Raw genomic sequence first — 23,142 nt, forward strand, 5'->3', positions numbered from 1 at the left:
CCCATATGGCGACTTAACTGCTGTGTCAAATGTTCATCTTCAGTGTTTTAATATGCAGTTTTTGAACTGAAGAAGGTTGAGGTTTTCAATGATTTGTATTTCTTTTATTAATTGCTTTTTGTGTCTTACTCATTTTTGTATTAGGGGCCTCAATATACATGCACATAGTCACATATAAAAATGTAAGTATGTGAGTCTTGTTTTCTAAGTCGTACAGATTTTTGGACAGCAGTTTGTTACACAGAAGTTTATTCTTTGGACTGCATTAGATATAATTACAATACAATGACCTTCTGGAATGTTGACATCTGCTTCTGGGTCAGATACTCTCAAGGTCAGAGTATGGACAACAGTATGGACAGATGACTAAGATTGTGTATTCATGGGCAATATATGTTTTATGAAACCCAATTAAGGTTGCTTGTCATTGAACAAAGCCCAAGCACTGGATTTGATAACTAGAAATTGACCAAGTCTTCAATACATGGAGCACAGGGTGTTGAATAGAGAGGATTGAGAGACTGAGGGAAGGCACAGCTGAAACTACTTCTGGGACAGCTGTTTGTTTCCCTCTAAAATGGAGGACAACAGAGTGCTTCTCTCCCTTTGCTTAACAGCAAGCTTCCTGAGGCTTCCTAACATGCTAACAGCCCATAATAGTATGCATACATGTTGCATAGTAACTTGCAATCCCATAACAGTTATCTTTGCAGAACTGTCTTTTCACAGTCCCTGATAAAACTGAACAGAACTGGTTGCATCCAACCTTTGTAACTGGAACCATTCTCTTGAGAGAGCAAATCTGACCCCTTCCATGGCTCTGACCTCCTGTTTTGTGATTTGATCTCTTCCTCATACACTTGCTCCAGTCATGATCCCATTGACCATTAGGTCCTCACCAGAGGCCAGAGTAGACCATTCAGCCTTCAAATTTCCCACCTCCAGAAATATGAGTTCCATAAGTATCTTGTTTTATAAGTCTCCATCTTTGGGACTTCATCATAGTGATGATAGATGGACTAACACTGCATAACATAGTAGGCTCTACTAACCAGGGCTGTTAATGCTTTCCTTTCCTTTAATCTGGACCAAAGAGAAGCAGAGCTTGGACACATTTTATACTGGGTCTTTTGCACTTGCTTGTCCTTTTACTTAGAATTCCCTTCCTCACACATGCACATATCTTATTGTCTCCATCCTTTAGGTCCCCACTCAGATGTCACCTTGTCTGAGTGGCATGTGGAGGCCTTTGGCAGACATTTGTGTTCAGAGTGACTGCTCAAGAGAGAATATTCCAAATGCCAGAGTGGGTTTCTGAGCTGACCTCCAGAACTGGAACATGGCCAACATAAAGGAAGGAGATGAAATTCAGCTTGGAAAGGGCTGAGATCAAGCTGCTCAGCCAGGTAGGGAGCTGGCATGGGGTCCAGGTGAGTATTCCAGAACTGGAACTGGACTGTTTTACCTCCACCCAGTTCACTGCCCAACACAGAGATGGACCCACCCACAACCAGTCCATGTACATGCCCAGTCTCCTTAATGGGCTCATGCTGAGAGCCTCACTGTGCCAGCCTCCCAGAGCTGTCTGCCTATCATTTCCCACCACCATCCTCTCCCCTTTTCACTGAGATGCATCCTCCTTTTCATCTCTCTTACCAGAGAAACCTTTCCTCACTTCTTTGTATTCCAGGGGCATCAAGGGCCAGAAAGCACTTGTCTCAGCAAGGTCCCTGGCAGTGTATCTGCCAGAACACCCCAGCTCACTCTAGGGGCTGGCTGGGAAAGCCTCATTTTTGAGACCTGGTCTCAGATGTGAGACCACATTTTAGAGATCGGAACTGCACAACCAGATCAGAGTTAGGCTTGAAGAAGCTGTGAGGTGGTGTTCAACTCAACAATGTTGGCCAAAATCTCAGAAATCCCTGGATCTAGTGGATGGGACTGACAGTGGGCACAGGACAGTGCTGCAGGCAGTGGTCAGATGACTCCAGATCTAGGTAAAAGATGAGGTAGATAGGAAGGTTTCTCGTGATGTTTCCTGGTCCAGCACAGACAAATTGCAAATTAGTGTCCCCATGCCCTATAGGCTTTATGGGAACTTACATTACTGCTGTAAGTGCTGCACTATGGGGAGAATTCTGGGTGGACAGAGCAATGGTGAGGACTGCAACTGTTTATTCAGCAGCCCAGAAGGGCTACCTCAGAGACCACTGCTCTGTGTTGGCCCTGGCTGAGGACAGAGCTAGGCAGAAAGTCCTACAGCTTCTCTAAGGTGTGGTAGTTTTCTCTCAGAAGGGAAGAACTCATCACAGATGTCATGAGTAATCTCTATGAGACAAAAATGGGAAACAATGCACCCAAACTTGCACACTCACAGAACCTATTCAAGCTTCAGGTTTCTGTCACCATGCAGGGGCATTTTAAAGCCTTCCTGGAAAATGAAATTTAAATATATGTTCATTTTGGTGCAGAAAATTAAAACCCATACATATGAAGAGTCTTCAGAAATTTTGCGAAAAATGCATATTATTAAAACCTAGAGGAGCCAGCACTGTGGCAAAGCAGGTTAAAGCCCTGGCCTGAAGTGCCAGCATCCCATGTTTCTGCTGGTTCTAGTCTCGGCTGCTCCTCTTCTGATCCAGCTCTCTGCTATTGCCTGGGAAAGCAGTGGAAGATGGCCCAAGTCCTTGGGCCCCTGAACACATGTGGGAAACTGGGAAGAAGCTTCTGGCTCCTGGCTTCAGATCGGAGCAGCTCTGGTCTTTGTGGCCATCTGGGGAGTGAACCAGAGGATGGAAGACCTTTCTCTCTGTCTCTATCTCTCTCAGTAACTCTTTCAAATAAATAAGATAAATATTTAAAAAACCCTAGATATGCATTTAAATATATATATATATATAAACATATTTTGATGCCATTTTGCCACCAACATTTTCAAAGATCCTTGGATTTCCAGTGCATTTCAGATCATGAAATAAAGTGTTGCTGTCTCATTGCTTTCATGTCAGCAAACAACAAAGGAACTTCTGTCCAAGCGCATCTGGGAATATCAAAGCCCATCACAAAAAAAACCACTTAATGGCATGGAAAGAAAGCTGGAGCATGTGGGAGCCAAGTTCCTGGCACTGACTCTCTGCAGCCACTATACTTGTCCACATGTGACTGAAGGGAAAGGCCAAAGATTTGGCAGCTGATCCTCAGACACTACCCATTTCTGCAAGCACCGTGGCTTATGTATCCATGACCAGGATGAATCATGGATCCTTTCTTCTGGGCCAAATCATGTAAAGATGTGCCAGATGTTATCAGATGTGACTGTTTTAGAAGTACTTCTGGGGGGCTGGCTCCATAGAGCAGTAGGTTAATCCTCTGCCTGCAGTGCCAGCATCCCATATGGGCACCAGTTCTAGTCCCAGTTGCCCCTCTTCCAATCCAGCTCTCTGCTATGGCCTGGGAAGGCAGGAGAGGATGGCCCATGTGCTTAGGCCTCTGCACCCACATGGGAGATGCAGAAGAATCTCCTGGCTCCTGGTTTCAGATTGGTGCAGCTCTGGCCATTGAAGCCATCTGGGAGTGAACCAACAGAAGGAAGACCTTTCTCTTCGTTTCTCCCTCTCACTGTCTGTAATTCTACCTCTCAAATAAATAAAATCTTTAAAAAAAAAAGAAGAAGTACTCCTAGACTCCTTGTTTCCAGTATTGTTCAGCCCAGCCAAAACATGTGAAAAGGATGCTAAGTCCCCCACCAGTCAGACAATGAAGGATTTTTCAGAGAAGGAAGGAAAGAAAGAGAGAAAGAGAGAGAAAGAGAAAGAAAGAAAGTGTGTGTGGGGGGGGGCAGTACGTGCAACAGTGCATCTACCAGGCTTCCAGAGGTTTTTTTGTCACCTGAAGAGTGAGGAATATAAAAAATTTAGTTGATCTTACACACAGAGAGATACATAGTTATATGCATGTAAATGCACATAGTTGGTTATTTTGGTTAAGAGGCTGGCTCATTTATCTGGATTCAATGGGTCTACTGCCTGAGTCTCATGAAAATTTTTTATATATTTAGTTTAAGATGTAGCCTTTTTAAAATTCACATAGCTACACCTATTTATTGCAGCAAACCAGACCACTGTGTCACTTATAGACACAGTTGACACTGATTAAAGCAAAAGAACTAATTCAGGGGCTACACTCTTGGGCTACAAATTATTTTCCAATAAAGCCTGCTCCATAAAGAAGAGGAGACTATTATGCCAGATACACAGACATCAGTATAGGGGCACAGGAAATAAGAAGCAGGATTCCATGATACCTCGAAAAGAAACAATGGTCCTCCAAAGAAATCAAGATAGAAATCCTCTTCACAATAGCTGCAAAAATCTCAAATATTTAGAAATAAATTTAACCAAAGTGAAAGATCTCTACAAAAAAATTATCAAACATTGATGAAAGAAAACATCAACTATGCTAAAAACTGAAATTCTTTGCTCATCAATTCAAAGAAACAAAATATCTATACTTCCTAAAGCTATTAACAGATTAAATGCAAACCCTATCAAACTACCAATATCATTCTTTAGAGTTGAAAAAAATCCTAAAATTTATATGGAATCACAAAAGACACCAAATAGCCAAAGCAATCCTAAGTAAGAAAAACCAAGCTGGAGGCATCAGAATACTTAAAGCTATAGTAATTAAAACAGCATGGTACTGGCATAAAAACTGATAAATAGATCAATGGAACAGAATTGAGAGCTCAGAAATTAATTCACATTACATCAAGTCAACTGATTTTTGACCATACATTAAGGATAATCTCTTCAACGAATGGTGCTGGCAAAACTGGATGCATATATGTAGAAAAATGAAATTAGATCCATACCTCTTATCATATACAAAAATCAGCTTAAGTTGGATCAAAGACCTACAATTAAAGCCCAAGACTATTAAGTTGCTGGAGGAAATTTAGGGGAAACATTCCAAGACATTGATGTAGGGAATGACTTCTTGGATAAGATCCCTAAAGCACAGACAACAAAAGCAAAACTAAATAAGTCTGACTATCTCAAACCAAGAAGCTTTTACATAGCAAAGGAAATGGTTAATAGACTGAAGAGGTACCCAAAAGAATTAGAAAAAATATTTTCAAACCAACTATCTTACAAAGGATTAAAATGCTGAATATACCAACAACTTAAAAAACTAAGGAGATAATGGTGCTGGAACTTCAGCCGCTGAGGCCTCAGAAGGTGGCTGAGCCGGTGCCTGTAGATTGGAGCACCTCAGGAAAAGACTCAAGAAAAAAAACTGCAGAGGAAATGCTTCCAGATCTAGTGGATGTGACACAGAGGACCTACAGGGAGCCCACCGCGTGGAAACCCAACCACGGGAGACGAGCCGCAGAATCTCGCCAGTGTGGAAATGAACGGAAGGTAAGACAAAGACGTCAGAAACCCGAGACATTGTGGGGGAAAAGCAGAGGCCTCTCTCTTCACTCACCAAGCAAAACAAAGAGCAGGCGCCATTTTACATAGGTAAAGCACCGCCAACGACTTCACAAACTCAGTAACTTTGGAACTTTGGTGAAACTTGAGAACACATTGAGGGCTGCATAAACTCATTGTGTCGTCCCAGGGGTAGATCAAACGAATACTCACAGAGGACAGATTTCAACTACCCTCAATTCCACTCACCTGTGCCAAATTACTTCCCAACTGAGTCAAAAAAAAAAAAGAGAGAGAGAGAGAGAGAGAGAGAGCGATCCAGCAAGGAGCAAGGGAGAGAACAATCTGGGTGAGTCACTTTTTGCACAGCCTTAAACCTGAAGAATCAAGCGGAGCTCTCTGGCCACACACATCACAGCCACTAAGGATCCATCAAAGCAGACAGCCCACTTAGAAGCATAGTATAACGAGAAAAAAACACCACAGCAAAAAAAAAAAAAAAAAAAAAAAAACATAAATTATTTCCAACATGCCAAACAACAAACGTAGAAACCGAGGTAACAAGAGCAAGGAAGACACTATGAATGATGCCCCCAAATGAACAAGACACCCCAATCCAAGATTATGAAGATGAAGAGATAGAGGAAATGCAAGAAGCAGATCTAAAAAAATTGATAAGAACATTAAGAAGTTCTCAAAAACAAATTCTTGAACTACAGAAATCCTTAATGGACAAGATAGAAAATCTCTCTCGTGAAAATGAAATATTAAGGAGGAATCAAAATGAAATGAAACAGCTCATAGAACCCCTAATAAACATGATCAAAAGAGATCCTCAACACGACACGTTGTAATCAAACTCACCACAGTGAAACACAAAGAAAAGATCCTAAAATGTGCAAGAGAGAAATGCCAGATTACTCTCAGAGGATCTCCAATTAGACTCACAGCAAACTTCTCATCAGAAACCCTATGCTAGGAGAGAATGACGAGATATAGCCCAGGTACTAAGGGAGAAAAACTGCCAGCGCAGAATATTATATCCTGCAAAGCTCTCATTTGTGAATGAAGGTGAAATAAAGACCTTTCACAGCAAACAGAAATTGAAAGAATTTGTCGCCACTCGTCCAGCCCTGCAAAAGATGCTTAGATGTGTTACATAGAGAAACACAGAAACACGGTAACCAATATGAAAGAAGATAAAGGAAGGAAACGTCACAGCAAAAGATCACAGGAGTCTCAAACCATATATTAGAAAAAATCTTTGGCAAATGACAGGGCAAAGTTACTCCTTCTCAATAGTCACATTGAATGTTAATGGCCTGAACTGTCCAGTTAAAAGACACCGATTGGCTGATTGGGTTAAGGAACAAAACCCATCTTTTTGCTGCTTACAAGAAACTCATCTTTCCAACAATGATGCATACAGACTGAAAGTGAAAGGCTTGAAAAAGATATACCATGCCAACAGAAATGAAAAAAGAGCGGGCGTAGCCATCTTAATATCGGACAACATAAACTTTACCACAAAAACTGTTAGGAGAGATAAAGAGGGGCACTATTTAATGATTAAGGGATCCATTGAACAGGTAGATATAATGATTATCAATGTATATGCACCTAATTACAGGGCACCAGCTTATTTAAAAGACTTGTTAAGGGACTTAAAGGGAGACTTAGACCCCAATACAATAGTACTGGGGGACTTCAATACTCCACTCTCAGAGATAGACAGATCAACAGGACAGAAGACCAACAAGGAGACAGTAGATTTAAATGACACTATAGCCCAAATGGATCTAACAGATATCTACAGAACATTTCATCCTACATCTAAGGACTTTACATTCTTCTCAGCAGTACATGGAACCTTCTCTAGGATTGACCACATACTAGGCCATAAAGCAAGTCTCAGCAAATTCAAAAGAATTAGAATCATACCATGCAACTTCTCAGACCACAAAGGAATGAAATTGGAAATTAGCAACTCGGGAATCCCTAGAGCACGTGCAAACACATGGAGATTGAACAACATGCTCCTGAATGAACAATGGGTCATAGAAGAAATCAAAAGAGAAATCAAAAATTGTCTGGAAGTAAATGAGGATAACAGCACAACAAACCAAACCCTATGGGATACAACAAAAGCAGTGTTAAGAGGAAAGTTTATATCAATAGGTGCCTACATCAAGAAATTGGAAAGGCACCAAATAGATGAGCTTTCAGTTCATCTCAAGGATCTAGAAAATCTAAAGCAAACCAAACCCAAACCCAGTAGGAGAAGAGAAATAATTAAAATCAAAGAAGAAATCAACAAGATTGAATCCAAAAAAAACATTACAAAAAATCAGCCAAACGAGGAGCTGGTTTTTGAAAAAATAAACAAAATTGACACCCCATTGGCCCAACTAACTAAAAAAAGAAAAGACCCATATCAATAGGATCAGAGATGAAAATGGAAACGTAACAACAGACACTATAGAAATAAAAAGAATCATCAGAAATTACTACAAGGACTTGTATGCCAGCAAACAGGGAAATCTATCAGAAATGGACAGATTCTTGGACACATACAACCTACCTAAATTGAGCCAGGAAGACATAGAAAACCTAAACAGACCCATAACTGACACAGAAATTGAAACAGTAATAAAGGCCCTCCAAATAAAGAAAAGCCCAGGACCAGATGGATTCACTGCTGAGTTCTACCAGACATTTAGAGAAGAATTAATTCCAATTCTTCTCACACTATTCAAAACAATCGAAAAAGAGGGAATCCTCCCAAATTCTTTCTATGAAGCCAGCATCACCTTAATTCCTAAGCCAGAAAAAGATGCAGCATTGAAAGAGAATTTACAGACCAATATCCATGATGAACATAGATGCAAAAATCCTCAATAAAATTCTGGCCAATAGAATGCAACAACACATCAGAAAGATCATCCACCCAGACCAAGTGGGATTTATCCCTGGTTTGCAGGGATGGTTCAACGTTCGCAAAACAATCAACGTAATACACTACATTAACAGACTGCAGAAGAAAAACCATATGATTCTCTCAATAGATGCAGAGAAAGCATTTGATAAAATACAACACCCTTTCAAGATGAAAACTCTAAGCAAACTGGAAGGAACATTCCTCAATACAGTACCTATTGAACGGGGAAAAAGTTGGAAGCATTTCCGCTGAGATCTGGCACCAGACAGGGATGCCCACTCTCACCACTGCTATTCAATATAGTTCTGGAAGTCTTAGCCAGAGCTATTAGGCAAGAAAAAGAAATTAAAGGGATACAAATTTGGAAGGAAGAACTCAAACTATCCCTCTTTGCAGACGATGATTCTTTATTTAGGGGACGCAAAGAACTCTACTAAGAGACTACTGGAACTCATCGAAGAGTTTGGCAAAGTAGCAGGATATAAAATCAATGCACAAAAATCAACAGCCTTTGTATACACAGGCAATGCCACGGCTGAGGAAGAACTTCTAAGATCAATCCCATTCACAATAGCTACAAAAAAAATCAAATACCTTGGAATAAGCTTAACCAAGGATGTTAAAGATCTCTATGATGAAAACTACAAAACCTTAAAGGAAGAAATAGAAGAGGATACCAAAAAATGGAGAAATCTTCCATGCTCATGGATTGGAAGAATCAATATCATCAAAATGTCTATTCTCCCAAAAGCAATTTATACATTCAATGCAATACCAATCAAGATACCGAAGACCTTCTTCTCAGATCTGAAAAAATGTTGCAATACATATGGAGACACAGAAGACCTCGAATAGGCAAAGCAATCTTGTACAAGAAAAACAAAACCAGAGGCATCACAATACCAGATTTCAGGACATACTACAGGGCAGTTGTTATCAAAACAGCATGGTACTGGTACAGAAACAGATGGATAGACCAATGGAACAGAATAGAAACACCAGAAATCAATCCAAACATCTACAGCCAACTTATATTTGATCAAAGATCCAAAACTAATCCCTGGAATAAGGACAGCCTATTCAATAAATGGTGCTGGGAAAATTGGATTTCCACATGCAGAAGCTTGAAGCAAGACCCCTACCTTTCACCTTACACAAAAATTCACTCAACATGGATTAAAGACTTAAATCTATGACCCGAAACCATCAAATTATTAGAGAGCATTGGAGAAACCCTGCAAGATATAGGTACAGGCAAAGACTTCTTGGAAAAGACTCCAGGAGCACAGGCAGTCAAAACCAAAATTAACATTTGGGATTGCATCAAATTGAGAAGTTTCTGTACTTCAAAAGAAACAGTCAGGAGAGTGAAGAGGCAACCGACAGAATGGGAAAAAATATTTGCAAACTATACTACAGATAAAGGGTTGACAACCAGAATCTACAAAGAAATCAAGAAACTCCACAACAACAGAACAACCAACCCACTTAAGAGATGGGCCAAGGACCTCAATATACATTTTTCGAAAGAGGAAATCCAAATGGCCAACAGACACATGAAAAAATGTTCAAGATCACTAGCAATCAGAGAAATGCAAATCAAAACCAGAATGAGGTTTCACCTCACCCCGGTGAGAATGGCTCACATTCAGAAATCTACCAACAACAGGTGCTGGAAAGGATGTGGGGAAAAAGGGACACTAACCCACTGTTGGTGGGAATGCAAACTGGTTAAGCCACTATGGAAGTCAGTCTGGAGATTCCTCAGAAACCTGAACATAACCCTACCATACAACCCAGCCATCCCACTCCTTGGAATTTACCCAAAGGAAATTAATTTGGCTAATAAAAAAGCCATCTGCACATTAATGTTTATTGCAGCTCAATTCACAATAGCTAAGACTTGGAACCAACCCAAATGCCCATCAACGGTAGACTGGATAAAGAAATTATGGGACATGTACTCCATAGAATACTATACAGCAGTAAGAAACAATGAAACCCAGTAATTTGCAACAAGGTGGAGGAATCTGGAAAACATCATGCTGAGTGAATTAAGCCAGTCCCAAAGAGACAAATTTCATTTGTTTTCCCTGATCGGCAACAACTGAGCACCAAAGGGGAAACCTGTTGAAGTGAAATGGACACTATAAGAAACAGTGACCTGATCAGCTCTTGTCCTGACTCTAGATGTACAATGTAATACTTTATCCTTTTTAGTATTTGTGGTTGTTGTTGTTGTTCTAGTACTAGTGGTTGAACTCTGTAATTAACACACAATTATTCTTAGGTGTATAAATTTTAACTGAAAAGTGATCCCTGTTAAATTTAAGAGTGGAAAAAGAGAGGGAGGAGATGTACAATTTGGGACATGCTCAATCGGACTTGCCCCAAATGATGGAGTTAGAAATGTGCCAGGGAATTCCAATACAATCCCATCAAGGTGGCATGTAGCAATGCCATCTCACTAGTCCAAGTGATCAATTTCAGTTCACAATCGATGGCTCTGATAGGTCTAAGAATCAAAGGGATCACACAAACAAGACAAGTGTCTGCTAATACTAACTGATAGAATCAAAAAGGGAGAGAAAGATCCAACATGGGAAGTGGGATACACAGCAGACTCATTGAATGGCAGACGTCCTAAACAACACTCTGGCCTCAGAATCAGCCCTTAAGGCATTCGGATCTGGCTGAAGAGCCCATGAGAGTATTGTAGGCATGGAAAGCCAAGATACCATGGAAAAGAAAAAAAAAAAAGAAGAAGAAGACCTAAATGAAAGATCTCTGTGAGTGAGATCCCAGTGGAAAGAACGGGGCCATCCAAGAAGCAGGTACCTTTCTCTGAAGGGAGGAGAGAACTTCCACTTTGACTATGACCCTATCAGAATAAGATCAAAGTCAGCAAACTCTAAAGGCTTCCATAGCCCTGGCAACTCATGACTAGAGCCTAGGGAGTTTACTGACGCCATGAACAGGAGAGTGTCAAATTGTTAAGTCAGCAACTGAAGTCACTGTGTACTTACATCCCATGTGGGATCTGTCCTTAATGTGTTGTCTAATGTGCAGTGATGCTATGACTGGTACTGAAACAATATTTTTGCACTTTGTGTTTCTGCGTGGGTGCAAACTGATGAGATCTTTACTAATTATGTGCTGAATCGATCTTCTGTATATAAAGATAATTGGAAATGAAAAAAAACCTGGTGTTAAATTAAAAATGGCATAGAAAATTAATTAATTTTTTTAAAAAAATTATGTAGGATCTCTGTCTTTAATGTGCTGTACACTCTTATTTAATGCTATAACTAGTACTCCAACAGTATTTTTTTTTCACTTTGTGTTGCTATATGGGGGCAAACTGTTGAAATCGTTACCTAATATATACTAAACTGATCTTCTGTATATAAAGAGAATTGAAAATGAATCATGATGTGATTGGAAGGGGAGAGGGAGCAGGAAAGGGGAGGGTTGTGGGTGGGAGGGAAGTTTTGGGAGGGGGAAGCCATTGTAATCCATGGGCTGTACTTTGGAAATTTATATTCATTAAATAAAAGTTTAATAAAAAAAACTGAACAAAAAGCAACCAATGCCTTTGAGAAATGGTCAAATGACTTCAATAGACAGTTCTCAAAAGAAGAGATAAAATGGCCAACAAATATATGAAAAAATGCTCAATATCACTGGCCACCAGGGAAATGCAAATCAAAACCTCAATGACATATCACCTCACCCCTGTCAGAACAGCTAAAATCCAAACCAGAGAGTAACAAATGCTGGTTAGGATGTGGAGAAAGGTGAAAACTTATATACTGTTGGTTGGAATGTAAATTAGTTCAGCCACTGTAGAAAACAATGCGGAAATTTCTTTAAAAAACAACTAGAAATAGGCTTGTCATATGATCCAGCAACCTGAGTACTGGGTATATACCCAAAAAACTTGAACACAATATATCAAAGACCTACATAATCATGTTTATAGCAGCACTGTTCACGATAGACATAATTTGAAGCCAACCAAGATGTCCCTGACTGGATAAAGAAAATATTATATATATTATATATAATATTAAAATATTATATAGTGTACAGGCAATAGAATACTATTCAGGTATCAAAGAGAATAAAATTCTACTATTTAAAATAAAATGGATGCAAATGAAGGACATCGTGTTGAGTGAAATAAGCCAGACTCAGAAAGACAAATACCACATGTTCTCCCTTATATGTGGCAACTAGAATTTATTTATTTATTTTTAAAGATTTATTTATTTATTTATTTGAAAGTCAGAGTTACAGAGAGAGAGGAGAGGCAGAGAGAGAGAGAGAGAGAGAGAGAGAACCAGAGACCATATGGGATGCTGGCGCTTCAGGCCAGGGTGTTAACCCGCTGAGTCAGAGCATCAGCCCATGGCAACTAAAATTTAAAAAACAAAAAAGAAATGTCTGCTTGTATCAGTACTGCTGTGAATAGAGCTTTGTAAATTTGCTTTATAATTTTGTCAAACCAGTGGTTAAGAATGTTATACTGATCACTAAGTAAACTGAAAGTAGATCTTTGTAAAAATTAAGACTGAGAATATGAGAGGGAGGATGAGGAAGGATTGGAGCATGGGTGGGAGGGAGGGTAGGGGGAGAATTATCACTATGTTCCTAAATCTGTATATATAAAATAAATGAGGGGCCGGCGCAGTGGCATAGGGAGTAAAGCAGCCGCCTGCGGTGCCGGCATTCCATATGGGCACCGGTTCGAGTCTGGCAGCTCCACTTCCGATCCAGCTCTCTGCTATGGCCTGGGAAAGCATTAGAAGGTGGCCAAGTCCTTGGGCCCCTGCACCCACATGGGAGACCCAGAAGAAGCTCTTGGCTCCTGGCTTCAGATCGGCACAGCTCTGGCTGTTGCAGTCCATTGGGGAGTGTACCAGCGGATGAAAGACTTCTCTCTCTCTCTCTCTCTCTCTCTGCCTCTCCTTCTCTCTGTGTAAATTTTTCAAATAAACAAATAAATCTTTACCAAAAATAAATAAAATAAAATACATAAAACATACAACGTAAATAAATTTTTAAAAAGAATTTTATACTATTATAGTTTTAATAATCTGTGATAAGATTTACTGGTCATTTTCCATTCAATTATTGTTTATAGCCATTGTAAATATTTGCATTAAACTAGAGTCTTTTTTCTTTTTGCTTGTTACACTGTTTATTCATTGAAGTAATAAGCCTTTTTATTGTGATGTAAATTTAAAATGTCATCTCAAAAATTAAAAAAAAATAAAGAAATGGAGAAGGAAAAACAGTGGGAGGGAGAGAGGGGGAAGAAGGGGAATATTGTTATGTTCTTAGAATGTATCTACAAATCACATTGGATCTATTAAAAACTAATCAATATTAAAATGAAAAATTTAAAAGTATTTATTTATTTGAAAGAGTTACACAGAGAAATGAGAGGAAGAGAGAAAGAGAGGTCTTCCTTCTGCTGTTTCACTCCCTGATTGGCTGCAACAGCTGGAGCTGCGCCAATCCATAACCAGGAGCCAGGATCTTCCTCTGGGTCTTCCCACGTGGGTGCAGGGGCCCAAGAATTTGGGCCATCTTCTACTACTCTTTCAGGCCATAGCAGAGAGCTGGATCAGAAGTGGAGTAGTCGGGACCCAAATCAGTGCCCATATGGGATGCTGGCACTTCAGGAGGCGGTTTTACCTGCTACACCACAGCACCGACCCCAAAATAAAATTTTAAAATAAATGTAAGTATATAGTTAATCCAAAAAATTATAATGTTGAGGCCGTCACTGTAGCACAGCAGATTAATGCCCTGGCCTGAGCACCGGCATCCCATATGGGTGCCAGTTTGAGACCCAGCTGCTCCACTTCCAATCCAGCTCTCTGCTATGGCCTGGGAAAACAGTGGAAGATGGCCCAAGTCCTTGGGCCCTTGCACCCATGTGGGAGACCTGGAAGAAGCTCCTGGCTCCTGGCTTCAGATCAGTGCAACTCCAGCCATTTCAGCCAATTGGGGAGTGAACCAGCAGATGGAAGACCTCTCTCTCTCTCTCTCTCTGTTTCTGCCTCTCCTCTCTCTCTGTAACTCTAACTTTCAAATAAATAGATCTTTAAAAAATTATAATTGTATCTTCCATGTTCATTAAATTACATGTGTGGATTAGGTTTAGTAGTCTGTTGTGGTTCCCTTCATCTTTACAAGCTGGTGCATAATTTTGAGTGTTAAGCACATCCCTTATACATGTGAATTTTTAAAATTAATATATTAACTAGTTTTGATCTATAAACAACAGGTTTTACTTCCTTATAGTCAGTCTCTTTCCCTTTTCCTTGATGTCTGTCTCTCAGGCCTGCTCTGTTCTTTGTCCTGCCCCTGTTCATTTTCAGATGTTTCCTCATTTTCATGCTTCACACATCTCTCTTTTCCCCTGTCCCCAAAGAAATCTCTCTTTGTAACATTCCTCTGATTATATTGGACTCACCTGACCATCATCTCCTGTAACATGCATGCTCCATTTGCCCATATGACTGTGCTCAACCAAACACAAGTTCTAAGTTAAAATTATTAAGTTTGGAGAAGGTGAAATCAAAATCAAGCACAAAGTATTTCTGAGTGTGGGATCCTGTAGCAGCTCCACATTCTTAAAGCTGGCATAGGTTGAGAGTTACTCATCAAATTTCTCTGGTGCTATGTAAGCATGCTGAATATTTTAGAGTAACTGTCAAAATTATAGAAATTCAGGTTGTAAAAAACAGACAATACAACAAGGGTAGGTTGGGGAAAGTAAATAAAACTGCTCCAAATATGGAGGAAGCGTTATAAAGTGAAATAATTCTCTCCACATTCACAGTGTTCAATTAAGTTTAAACCTGAAGTTGCTTTTATGTAAGTTTTTATGTGGCAAACTGCAACCTGGCTTGACACCCAGCCCAACTGAAAGCCTACCTTGTGAGCATATGTTTAGAAAATGTCTGCCTATTAGCAAATCACATGTGGGTTCACCAATTTGTCTATTTAATTTCTTTAAATGAGAAATACGAACAGGCAAAATAAAAACTGTTTTAGGGGGAAAAAAAGGGTAGAGCCTGTTAGGACCCTAGGTACATGGTATGCACTCAACAGGACTCACAGGAGCTGCTGCTATTACTGTTGATATTGTTGTCAGTGTTATTTCACCTGAAGAAAAGCAAGGCTGGAAAGAACAACAACCTGCCTCTTTCCCATCCTGTGCTCAAAGAAAAATAGCCCAGAGAATCACTCCTAGGCCTCCCTCTACCTCTTATTTTTAGAAATCACATTGATGAACATTGACTCCTCTCCCACTGATGAGATTCAGAAATAGAACCAAAGAGGAGAGATGAAATGGCTGAAATTGTCCACATAGGCATTGCAGATCGATGTCAAGTTGAACCAGTAGACTACAAAGATAATGAAGATCCAGAATTATTCCAGTCAATCAAGGATTTTAAAAGTCCCTGTGAGGTCCTTTGGGGCCCAGATGGAGGAGGGATCTGGCAAACAAGCCTAACTGTCCTCATATGTGTTCCTATAAGCTGGTGATGATCAAGTTCAAGTGGTGAAGGCTACAAAGAAAAGTAAAAAACTTCATTCAGAATCAAGAAAAATGATAGTTATGAATTTTCATTGCCAACTTTTTAACTTTTTTGTTAAACTGACAAGAAGATTGAGCTGACAATAGAAGACATTAGGAGAATGACAGAATATGCTCAGGAAGCATTAGAAATAGTGCACAAGAAAGGTTCCATCTGAGGTATGTCAACTGCTGATATCTAGATTAGTGCTCTGTTGGGTACAAGACAAAATCAAACTACACAATAAAGGTCAAGTGAGTGGAAAAAGTGCATTCAGATGAGTGAAGAATCTGACTAGTTTTGCAGTGTCAACATCTATAATACATACACTGGTGACTATGTACATACATGCACAGGTTTTCAACTGTGTGTGTGTGTCTGTGTGTGTATGCAATTGCATATAAAATGCGTATAGAGCTACAGACCCATAGGCCCACTTTTGTGTATATTTTCAAGCAGGCATACTGAATGGATTGGTCCAATGTCTCCAAAGTACTGTATATATCTTCAGCAAGAATGTAAGAAAAAAAATTGAATATATATGGAACAGATTTTAATAATAATTATCAGAGTAGTATCAATAGTGGACTAATTGACTGCAATGTATTCCTAGCTGTTGTGCTCCATAACTGTCAAGTTGTGGACCAACATAGATTTTTCTTATTTTTACGTTCTTTTAAATTGGTATCTCATAAATTTTTATTTTAATCTGATAAGCAACTCCCACAGGAAAATATCTTTGTAATTTTTTGATATCCCAGTGAGTCTAGACTATAAACTCTGAATATATTTATGACTATTTCTAATTTTAAAAAGATTTATTTATTTGAAAACTAGAGCTATAGAGAGGCAGAGGCAGAGAAAGAGAGAGGTCTTCCATCTGTTGGTTCACTCCTCAATTAGCTGCAATGGTGAGAGCTTTGCCCATCCAAAGCCAGAAGCCAGGAGTTTCTTCTGGGTCTCCCATGTGGGTGTAGGGGCCCAAGGACTTGGGCCATTCTCTACTGCTCTCCCAGGCCATAGCAGAGAGCTAGATCAGAAGTAGAGCAGCTGGGACTTCAATCAGAGCCCATATGGGATAATGACACCACAGGCAGTACCTTTACCTACTATGCCACAGCACTGGCCCCACCACTATTTATTTCCAAATGGTCATTATCTTACAGCTAAATTTGACAATGTCTTTTTTTAATTTTTAAAGATTTATCTATTTGAAAAGCAGAGTTACAAGGAGGCAGAGAGAGGGAGAGAGAGAGAAAGAGAGTGAAGAGTTAGAGAGAGAGAGGTCTTCCATCCTCTGGTTCATTTCCCAAATGGCTGCAATGGCCAGAGCTGCACTGATCCAAAGCCAGGAGCCAGGAGTTTCTTCCAGGTCTCCCACATGAGTGAAATGCCCAAGGACTTAATAATAGAGAGCTGGATCAGAAGTGGAGCAGCTGGGACTCAAACTGGCACTCATATGGGATGCTGGCACTACAGGCAGTGGCTTTACCCACTATGATGTAGCACTGGCCCCTTGACAATGTCTATTAAGAAATAAATAAATTGCAGGTCATTGTTTTATTTGTTTTCCCTAAGAGGAAAATAATTTTAAAAATTTTACCAATTTGGGGGCTGGCACTGTGGTGTAGTGGGTAAAGCTGCTGCCTACTGTGCTGGCATCTATATGGGTGCTGGTCCAAGTCCCAGCTGCTCCACTTCTGATCCAGCTCTCTGCTATGGCCTGGGAAAGCAGCAGTAGAATATGGCCCAAGTCATTGGGCCCCTGCATTCACGTGGGAGACCAGGAAGAGCTCCTGGTTCGTGGCTTTGGATCAGCACAGCTCTGGCCTTTGCTATCAATTGGGGAGTAAACCAGCAGATGGAAGACCTCTCTCTTTCTCTCTGCCTCTCCTTTCTCTGTGTAACTCTGACTTTTGAATAAATAAAAGAATCTTTAAAAAATTTACCGATTTTTATTGTAGTTTTGTATTTTAAATTTCAAGTGTTTTCTACACCAAACCTAGCAAAACTGGAGATGATAGTTTGTGATTTATAATAAGCACTAGACAATTTGTAGTTTCCTGCATCACAAAGAAATTTTTTGATAAAAAAATTAGTATTAATAGCATTGTAGGCCATGTAGAAAAACTGGAAGTAGAACACTTCTGCAGTTTTTGTTCATGAAATGTCTATTTTCTGGAGTTGTGGCTTGGAAGCTGCAAATGCTCAAGGTTCTCACATCTCAAGGATAGAATGTGTTGAAATCCACTTCAAGGGGGAACTTTAATATAGTGTAAGCCACAGCACAGGGCCTGCCAACCCAGGGTTAGGAGTCTCTGTCCAGGGGCCAGAGACTAGGTCCATTGAGACCTCAGCTGACACCATCTGAGGTCTCAAAAAATATATCACCTAACAGGTGTGGTACTACAGAATAGAGTGACCTTAAACAATGTTGTTATTATGTTAACCAATCAGGCCAGGTAAAACTACATCCATCAAATAGTCTTCAATAGGGTCCAGAGACCCCCATCCCCCATTTCCTCTCCTCTGTGAAATCCTCTCATTACTTGGTTAATGCCACTCTTAGGATCATTGGCTGCTATTCTCACCCTGTCTTTTATGCTACCATGTCTGTTTAAGTGTTTACAGGAGGTGATAATGGAACAAACCAAGGTCTTCACCAACCAGGCAGTCAACCAAATGCTACTACAGGGATACATTGGTCTCCCCACTCAGGAGACAGTCTTGAGACATATCCCTATGCCAGAGAGAGTAACTCGTTGCCCCATGTCAGCAGGAAGTAGCTCTAAAGACAGATCATCATCCCTCTACCACTCCTGGAATTTGGGGCTGATGTAATCCATACAACATGTGCTTTATAAAAAGCAAAAGGGGGAATGTTATTAAAATGGCACAGTCTTATCTGTGGTGCAATCTATGCCTCAGATGCCATCTTAGGCTCTAGCCCCAGCTGGCATTGCTAGAAGCCAGATGACCAGATGCCCCAACCACAAGTGTCAGCTGCACTCCCACCCTAATGGGATTCACTGCTCCTATTTCCCTGCCCACCCCCCTGGCAAAGGTTTAACAGGACCTGTTCCAAAACACATGCTCTCTTTCTTATTCTCCCTTACTCTCTCTTTCTCTCTTACACTCTCGCCCTCTCCCCTCAGCCTGTCAGGTTTCCCCCACCAGACAATAAACCTTTCTCTTCAAAAAAAAAAAAAAGGAAAATGCCACATTTTATTTTAAAGAAGGCACAATATTTAGGTAGTTTTTGTCAGCTTTTTTCTCCTATCAGTTCTAGCATCTGCAGTAGAATGATGATGTTGACACCTTCAGGCCAGAAAATGTCTTCTTTAACCTTCCATTGCTCCTAAGGCATGCAAACCCTGCAATCAGATCCCGTTAGGAATCTGCTCATTGACAGTCTTTTCTTCCTTGTCCCTTGCTTTGCTACATGGCTTGTGTCCCCACTGGAGTGATGGCCGTGAATGAGACAAGGATGTTTATGATGACTGCTTCATAATGAGACATTGTTGTCCTCATCCAAGAAGATTTCATTTTATGTCCTCTTTGTACTCAGGAGGAAGACCCAGGTTACTCTCTGGGCACTGTTGTAAGATAGGTTTTGTCAGCACATACTCATTGCCTGCCATGTTTGGTGTGGTAGAGACTACTGCTAATTTTGTGAAATAGTCTAGTCCCCTCCTTTTCATAAACTTGACTCTCATTGGCATCTGTAGAATCTTTCAGAGCTTCAGCATACATGGAAATGAGAGCTTGGCACATGTATCTCAATCTTTTCGTACTACTGGGCAGATTTGAGAAAATGTGTGTTGATTGCATAATACCTAGTTTACTTGGCAGGCACTTGCATAAATTACAGTAAACCAAATTAAATGAAATTTAAACAAAAATAAATTTGGTCAAAAAATGTAAATAAGAGAAATGGACAAAGTCTTAGATACATAAAATCTACCAAGTTTAATTCAAGAAAACCTAAGCAGACTAATAACAAGTGATGTGATTGAAGCAGTAATTAGAATTCTCACTTCAAGGAAATGTCAAGGACCTGATGGCTTTCCTACTGAGTTCTACAAAACACTTAAAAAGGAACTAACTTCAGAGTTATAGAAACATTTAAAGAGGAACTAACTCCACTACTTTTTGAACTATTTCAAAATGTTGAACAGGATGGAACTCTGTAAAGCTCTTTTTACAAGCCCATTATTACTCTGATACCAAAAGTCAAAGGCATAACACAAAAATACCATAGATGCAAAAATTGATGACAAACAATTAACAAAACAAATCCAAAATCACATCAAAAAGATCATACAGCACAATTGAGTAGGATTTATCCTAGAGATGTAAGGGTGATTCAGCATTCACAAATCATTAAACATCATACATCACATCCATAGAAGAAAGGTAGAACCATATTGTTATCTCGATAGATTCAGAGAGCATTTGATAAAATTCAGCATAATTTAATGAAAAAACTATCCTCACATTAGGTGTAGAAGGAATATGCCTAAAAATTATAAAGACTATATGTGATAAACCATCAACCAATATCATACTGATTGGGAAAGTTGAGAGTACTTTTTCTCAGATCTGGAAGACAAGGATGTACACTTTCACCACTCTTATTTAATATAGTATTGGATAGGTTTATTAGCAAGACCAATAAGGTAGAAGAAAAAGAAGGCATCAGAATAGGAAAAGAGGAAATCAAAATACATGAGGTTATACACGGAAAAACCTATACATTCCACCAAAAAGGTGTTAGAACTTATAAACCAATTCAGTAAAGTTGTAGGTTACAAAATAAACATAGAAAAAAATATGCAAATGAGGAATTTACTGAACAAGAAATCAAGGAAGAAATCCCATTCACAATAGCCACAGAAAATCAAATGCTAAAAAAAAATTAAACAAAGAAGTGAAAGTGGAGATTATAAAACACTCATGAAGAAATCAAAAAAGACATAAAAAAAATTGGAAATCTATTCCTTACTCATAGATTGCAAAAACTAATATTATTAAAACATCTGTATTACCTAAAGCAACTCACAATGTCAATGTAATCCCTACCAAAATACCAATGACATTCTTTAGAGAAATAGAAAAAAAATAATAAAATTTAGGGAATCACAACAGACCCAGAATAGCCAAAGAAATCCACAGTGGAGAAAAACAAATTCACACAGAAGGCATCACAATACCTGGCTTTAAAGAATACTATAAAGATATAGAAGTTAGAACAGCATGGTACTGGCATAAAAACTGATACATAGAGCAATGGCACAGAATGGAGAGCCCAAAAATTAATCCACTTACATATAGTCAACTGAATTTTGACTAAAGTGCCCAGACCATATGTTGGAGAAAGAATAAGCTCTTCAATAAATTGTGCTAGCAAAAGTGGATGTATATACATAGAAAAATGAAGTTAGATCCATACCTCTCACCATAATCAAAAATCAACTCAAGATAGTTCAAAGACCTAAATTTAAAGCTTGGGACCAGCTGACCCTAACCCTGAGAAGCTGGCAGCTCCAGGAGGCTCCAGCAGGAGTGCAGAACACAATAAGGTGGCAGCTCAGGGTGAGCAAGCAGGCACACAGAGTGCAATGAGGGAGCCCAGTCATCTATCCACTACAGCCTCCTCTCTTCAAGCAGAAACCTGACCCCATCTGAGAGACACCCCAGCCCCACCCTCTTCAAGCCACCAGGGCAGAGCCTAGCTAGCAGTGTAGGGGACATGAGGAGGAGCCACCTGCCCACTCCCTCTCCTTCCCTTCTTTTGGGCTCCTCACTCCCCCACCACTGCAGAGCAGCACCAGGTCAGGGTCAGTGGCCAAAGTCAGTAAAAAGGAACTCAGCTCCAACCACAGGGGGACAACCAGATCTGAGAAAAAGAGCAAAAAGAAGCAGTTGATGACGTGAAAATGAAATAGACTTAATGAACAAGCCAGTAAGGAGATTTTGAAAGTAGAACAGATATAAAACAAATTCCTCACAATTTATTTTTTAGAAGAGGCCAGAACTGATCACCAGAATCACAAATTTGGGGGTAGCAACTTGGCAACCATCCAAAGTATCTGCACTGCTTGGGGAGGAGAATGAAGAGGTGCTGCCTAATCTGAAAAGAGTTGAAGTGACAGAATTTGAAGGTATTAAATCAGTTAGAGAATAGATTTTTATTTTGATGAAAATCCTTACTTCAAAAATTAAGTTCTCTCCAAAGAATGCCATCTAAATGAGAGTAGTGATCCATCTTTAAAGTCCACTGAAATAAAATGGAAACATTGAGAGGAGGTGATGAAACATTCAAGTCAAAGGCAGAACAAAGCCCACAGGAAGAGGGAATGTGAGGAACCAGAGTTCTTCTTTAGCTTGTTTCCTGACCACTCTGTTGCAGGTGCACAGGACTTAGGAGAGGTCATCAAAGATGCTATTTGGCTGAATCCATTACAATACTACTTGGTTCCTGATATGGATGACAGGGAAGGGGAAGAGGAAGAAGATGAAGAAGAAGAGTTCGAAGACATTGATGAAGAAAGGAATGAGGATGAAGGTGAAGAAGATAAAGATGATGATGAAGGGGAAGAAAGAGAGTAGGATGAAGGAAAAGATGGCTAATAGAAGACACCAATGAGTCCAGCTTTTTTTTTCCCTCCAGTTCCTGGGAGCAAGTTGCCATCTTGTTATTTTTATTTTGATCTCTTTTGTTCTGAGCCTCTTGTTTTGATGTCTCTTTTCTCTACAGCATGTTTCTCACCTTACTATGGGTGCAAGGGCCTAAGGGCTTGGGCCATCTTCTGCTGCTTTCCATTCCAAGGTATTTAAAATTGTTTAGCTAATTGTGAATGGGACTGATCCTACAATTTCTTTCTCAGCCTTGAATTATTTTCATATAAATACTATTGATTTTTGTGTGATTTTATAACCTGCAACTTTAGTGGGCTCTCTTATGCATTCCAGTAGACTCTTAATTGAGTCTTTGGATTGTTCTATAAATAGAATCATGCAAATATGGATTATTTGACTTCCTCCTTTCCCATTTGTATCTCTTTACATTTCTTGCTTAATAGCTCTGGCTAAAACTTCCAGTACTATATTGAATAGTAATGGTGAAAGTGGGCATCCTTGTCTGGTTCCAGGTCTTAGTGTAAATGCT

General features: G+C 39.7%; 1 pseudogene; it reads left to right on the top strand.

Annotated features, from left to right (window-relative positions):
* The first annotated feature begins 1,419 nt into the window (after nucleotides 1-1,419).
* Nucleotides 1,420-22,583, top strand: LOC133754378 (protein SET-like; annotated as a pseudogene).
* The last annotated feature ends 559 nt before the right edge of the window (nucleotides 22,584-23,142 follow it).

This window comes from Lepus europaeus, unplaced genomic scaffold, assembly GCF_033115175.1.
Source record: "Lepus europaeus isolate LE1 unplaced genomic scaffold, mLepTim1.pri SCAFFOLD_104, whole genome shotgun sequence".
In the NCBI taxonomy this organism is placed as follows: domain Eukaryota; kingdom Metazoa; phylum Chordata; class Mammalia; order Lagomorpha; family Leporidae; genus Lepus; species Lepus europaeus.